Here is a 6,181-nt window from a genome sequence, read left to right on the forward strand (position 1 = left end):
CTGTCACAGGACTGCCTGGGTTTAAATCCTAGCTCTGCCACTTATTTGTGTGACCTTAGACAAGTTACTTAATATATCCGTAGTTCCTAATTTATAATGTGAGGACAATGACCTCAACTGAATGGGTAAATATATGTCAAGCACTTCGAACAGTGCCTGGCACATGGCAAATGCTATGCAAATGTTTGGTAAGTGACTTATTTCTCCATTAGAATAAATTTAAACATCAAGTCTTCTTCCTCCAACCAGAGATTGCCTAAAACCACACAAAGATAAAATTTGTTTGGTATCTGATGCTCATGTAAGAATGGATCCTGGCTGGGCAAGGTGGCTCACACCTGTAATCCCAGCACTTTGAGAGGCTGAGGTGGGTGGATCATGAGGTCAGGAGTTCGAGACCAGCCTGACCAACATGGTGAAACACCGTCTCTACTAAAAATACAAAAATTAGCTGGGCATGGTGGTGTGCACCTGTAATCCCAGCTACTCTGGAGGCTGAGGCAGGAGAATCGCTTGAACCTGGGAGGTGGAGGTTGCAGTGAGCCGAGATCCTGCCATTGCACTCCAGCCTGGGTGACAGAGCAAGACTCTGTCTCAAAAAAAAAAAAAAAAGAATGGATCCTGAAGAGATAGACTGCAGAATGTAATAAGGGAAGGAGGCCCCTTGAAAAAGGGCAGGGCTTTGAAACAGGAATCCTATAGGACAGTTTAGCCACAGACCATCCTTGTCTGGCAACCTTCTACTTCCAAGCAAGGAGCAGCAGGGCAGGTTGCGAGATCTGCCTCTTCTTCATAGTTCCTACTATCATCTCTCTGGAATCCTACAAGCCAGGGTTTCCCAGGGAAACTCCCAATCAGAACTGTGATGCTTTTCCCACTACAATGGCTCAATTGTAGAGTGGGTTGGAAATAGGCAGACTTCTGATTCTTCACAGCATGTTGATAGAGAATAGGCCTCAGGTAAAAGAAATTACCAATCATTTTTCATTATCCAAAGTATCACTCACCCACTCCAAGGAACATGACTGCGGCAGCTGTGAGGATGCCAAACATCAGGCCCCAAACCATCTGGCAGATCAGAAGGGGCATTTTCTGGCTTGGGGAAGCTGACATTCAGTAAATTGTTAGTGCTGGCTCCCACAGTGATCAGCCTGGCTTCAGACAATGGCAAGTTATGGTGGGCAAAATGAAGCCTTGATATACAGGTTGCATAATCTTAAGATATTTTTGTTTTTTTTTTGGTTTTGTTTTTTTGCATGGCATTTTCTTTCCCAAAAGGATGACTTGAGAAGCTTTTGTGTACATTGTCTTGTTACATTGGTGGGTGACAATTTTCTATGGGTCTCTCATGTTTCTGCATGTCTTGTGAGCAAAGACACTGCCTACAGATAGCAGATATATTGTCTTTTCAAGAATATGTGTTTAGAGATAAGCCTGAAGTTACTGTCTCCCTCTTGAGCAAAGGGCAGGCATGCTTCGAATCTAATCTAATAAAGATAGTATCTTCCTCTGAAGAAAAAGGCAGATATGCTGATGCTATCCATTGTGAAAATTGTGGGCTTCCTCAGAGCAGGATCCCTCTCCTGTGATGCAACCCACGATGTGTGCAGATATTTATCATTCTCTCTTTAGATGGTCTCAAAATTGGGAGTCGGGGCTTGAGGACTGGCATAGATTTTTGACCTGCATTCTTTGTAAGCTTATTGAGGTTGTGGAGCATATTCATAGCACCAGCGATTCAAACAACTGAATGTAATTCTCAGTGGTGCATTCTAGCTGTATAGATCCAAAATCTTTTTTTTTTCTGCCAGCTTCCTGCTGCATGTCGCTACAATCTTTTTATTTCTGTTCAAAAATGGAATATTTTGGTCAAGTTTCAAGATTTAATATGGGCCGGGCGCGGTGGCTCACGCCTGTAATCCCAGCACTTCGGGAGGCTGAGGCAGGTGGATCACGAGGTCAGGAGATTGAGACCATCCTGGCTAACACGGTGAAACCCTGTCTCTACTAAAAATACAAAAATTAGCCGGGCGTGGTGGAGTGTGCCTGTAGTCTCAGCTACTCGGGAGGCTGAGGCAGGAGAATGGTGGGTGAACCTGGGAGGTGGAGGTTGCAGTGAGCCAAGATCGCGCCACTGCACTCCAGCCTGGGTGACAGAGTGAGACTCTGTCTCTAAAAAAAAAAAAAAAAAAGATTTAGTATGATAACTTGTACATTATTATGTCTTTCCTATAAAAAAAATCTACTTCCCTTCCCTGAGATCCATCCTGGTTTTACTTTTCTCCCCCTCCAAGAAAGAGTTCAGCCTTTCTAAGGTTCCATTCCTGGACAACAGTTCCGCATTTGCTTAGTTCCATAAATAGTAAGTAACTGAATAGGGCCTTTTTAATCCTATCCAAGGTCTGTCTGAATCCAAATCTTATGTGCTTTCTGCTATATCGTTCTGCCTTTCCATAATGAAAAGAGCAACCACAAATATTTATTGAAGATTCATTCTGGCCAGGCACTGAAATAAGAACTTCACTTGTATTCTCTTCCCTGATCCTTATAACAATTCCAATGGGGTAGATTCTGTTATTATCATTTTCACACAGATGAAAAAACTAAGGCTTAGAAAGTTATCTACTGTGTGCTAAGACAGCTAGTAACTGATGGGGATGAATGGGAACTCAAGTCTGTCTTCTTTTTTTTTTTTTTTTTTTTTTTTTTGAGACGGGGTCTTGCTCTGTTAGCCAGGCTGGAGTGCAGTGGCGCGATCTCGCTCACTGCAAGCTCCGCCTCCTGGGTTCACGCCCTTCTCCTGCCTCAGCCTCCCGGGTAGCTGGGAGTACAGGTGCCCGCCACCACGCCCGGCTAATTTTTTGTATTTTTAGTAGAGACGGGGTTTCACTGTGTTAGCTGGGATGGTCTTGATCTCCTGACCTCGTGATCCACCTGCCTCGGCCTCCCAAAGTGCTAGGATTACAGGCGTGAGCCACCGCGCCTGGTCAAATCTGTCTTCTTAACAACCAGGCTGCATTGCCTCCCAGGAAGGTCCTGCCCAATTGGTATCCAAATAACATGTAAATGAAGGATGCTTTATGGAAATGAATTATACTGAAGGAGGCTTTATTGAAATGAATTATACTACCCACAAAATATTCATTTTAGGTTTTAAAGGTGTCCTAAAGCTAATTGCAATGAACTGAAAATTACATAGTCTTGATTCTCTATTGTGAAAAATCTTCAAGAAGAAACAGTTATACCCCTTGTTAAATTTTTCAGACTTGCTATCTTGGCATTTAATAATTTATACCAGTTAAGATCTTTTCCCTCTACTAATGATGACTATTGAGTAATTTATTAATCTTAGTTTGGTCATATTGAAACTACATTGCTTTTATAGTGGTGCTAATAGTAGAATAAAATAATTAAATCATAATAAAACTGGGCATCTATTTTCTCATTTATACCAGTGCCAGGTATAAATGACTATCAAATCGCCCATCAACTAAGAATGATTTTTAAAATCTCTTTGTTTGCTTGCTTGCACAAGCTTTATATTGCATGGTATTCTTTTATTTTTTCTTTTTTTTTTTGGAAACGTTAGTATAAATTTACTATCCGCCTAGTGGTAGCTAGGTAAAATTGCAGGCATAATGATAAAAAAGAAATAATCAGCTTTGTAGTTCTCATCTTCAAACCCAAACCTGTAAGGGGGAGGACAGACTCAAACGTCTCAGGGACCAGGCAGATAATATAAATAAATGAAATAGGCCAGGTGAGAGAGTACAAGTCTTGCCAAAAGGAGCAATCCCTATTTAGCTTCGATTGATTGTCCTTTTCTGAAAAGCAGATCAGAATTGCCATACTGACTGATCAAGATCAGTTCTGACTGATCAAGAGAGGCCAGAAATTCTAATTTTAATGTGAAACCTCTTGATTTCTTAGATGGTGGTTCAATTTTCTTGAAAACACTAGGTAGGCTAAATGAAGCTGACAGTCCACCAGTTTTCAATGCTCCTCTGCGCAGAGTGAATGGCATCTCCCCTAACTGTGGTATTAGACTGCCACTCACAAGCCACAATTTGCAATTGCAACAGAGGCACAAACTGACAGAGATCTCCTGCTTTACTATGCACACACAGCTGAACTCTTGAGCCGTGGAGAACAACTAATTCTACAGGAAAAAGTGGAAGGCTAATCTGAGCCACCCAGTGATGGCGGCAGGGGTCTTCAGGACTAGCTGCTGGTCTGTAGGCGCTAAATTGCAGACTGCTCCTGCAGGAAGCCTTCAGGGCCTGGGAGACCTTTATCTGGCTCAAAAGCTAGGGCTGCTTCTCGAAGGACTTCCAAATGCTCCTCAGCAGCCGATAGTGACTGGTCAATCCACTCCAGGCCCCCCGTCAGATGGCAGGCATTCCTTGTCACCAGCACCAGGTGACTGACAGACAGGAGCAGGGTAGTGGTCCCTGTGTCCAGGAGCTTGGGGTCCAACGGAGGGTATATCGACTTCACAACATCATGTACCCTGGGGCTGTTCCACTTGGCCACCACAATGATGTCACTGACAATGGCTGAAGTCTTCATCTTGGCCCCAGAGCCCATTGTCATGGCAACAAGCTTCTCTGTCAGAGTGTGACAAATCTTCAAGATGGCAATGCAGTGGGACATGAGACCCGAGGCATCTTCGATCCAGTCTTTGTTCTCCAGAATGGCCTCAATGTGGGGGTTGGTGATAACAACATCATCCAGTTCTAAGAGGGCTCAGACTGGGTCGCCATGGCACCGATGAGGTCCACAATGGGCTTAGAATCATAGCGCTGCCGCAGGTCTCGGGGCTGGTAGTAGCGCTGCCTGCAGACCAGCACCAAGGCTGCAAACGAAGCCAGAAAGATGGTGGCCAGCACATCTATGGCAACTATCACCACGGTCTCCATGCTTCCGGGGAGCTCCTGACTCAGTCCCGTTCACATCCTCCTCATGGGCTAAGGCTGCTGGAAGTGGCAAACTGGGGGAAGAGGATGGCAGGAGCTAGGTTCCTCCACGACACCTCCAGAGACCTGATGGCCTCAAGCTGCAGCTCCGGGGCACATCCCGCTGCGCTCCCACGACAGCCCCGCCGATGGCAAAGTCAGCGGTATTATTTTCTTTAATTCCTTTGTTAGAGCTCTTAAGTTTCATCCCGTAAATGGTACATTATTTGAGCTTTATCTGTATGTTATAATATTTATGAACCATTATTCCAGACAAAGGAAAGAAAGCCTTACCAAGGCCCATTAGATGCTTCGCAGTATTCCAGAGGCAGCATAGTAGGCAAAAAAGAATTGTGGTGGGTTAAATATGGGTCCAAGCTCAGTGTCTCTATTTACCATTGGAGTGATTCTGGTGAATTTCTTAATCCCTATAAGCCTCAGTTTTTCACCTATGAAATGGGATAATATTATCTAGCCTATAGAGTCTTTGTGAGCATTAGAAAGAATATGTATAAGTTAACTGGCATGTATTAGGTGCTCAAGAAGCTGAACAATAATCACTGTTGTTTCTCAGATAATTATTATCACTACTATTAATCTCTCATTATTTATCAATGCCCCTATATCTCTGTGGATCTATTTAGATGTATAGACATGAGGTCTTACTAACTAAATGATAATCATAGAAATATTCCTTGTTATTACATTTTTTTCAAGCAAATTTAAATATTTTTCTAACTTTCTACTTTCATGAAAGTTAAATTAACGTTCTCTGGGTGCAAATATATATTCAACCATAAGTAGATATTTCTTACCAAGCATTTAATTCATTAAATTTCAACTTTAAACATTAAAGATTTCAAACTGTAAACATTAATTTCAAACTTTAAACATTAATAAATTGGACCATAAACCTCTCTTAATTTGAAAATTTTGAACCTTGAGGCATTAATATACATTTTCTTGGCCCTGCCACCAGCTGAGATGCCTAGCTTCCTCTATGGCATATGACTACTGTATTTCTATGGCAACTGCTTTAGCATTTTGCAAGGGTCAAAAGAACCCATTTTGATATGTTAAAGGCAAAAAACAGCAATAGTCATTTAACATCAATTTTAGTCTTATCGGTAATGTTTCCCTTCTATTCAAACACTTCCTTCAATTAACTCCATACTAGATTTTGAAAACAAGTCGTTTCCTTGTTTCATTTTATTCCCTTTTCTTAG

At 42.3% G+C, this 6,181-nt stretch overlaps 1 pseudogene; it reads right to left on the reverse strand.

Moving 5' to 3' along the window:
- Positions 1 to 4,227: 4,227 nt before the first annotated feature.
- LOC101148268 (transmembrane protein 98-like) lies at positions 4,228 to 4,919 on the reverse strand (annotated as a pseudogene).
- Positions 4,920 to 6,181: the final 1,262 nt, after the last annotated feature.

This window comes from Gorilla gorilla, chromosome 15 (assembly GCF_029281585.2).
Source record: "Gorilla gorilla gorilla isolate KB3781 chromosome 15, NHGRI_mGorGor1-v2.1_pri, whole genome shotgun sequence".
NCBI classification, from domain to species: domain Eukaryota; kingdom Metazoa; phylum Chordata; class Mammalia; order Primates; family Hominidae; genus Gorilla; species Gorilla gorilla.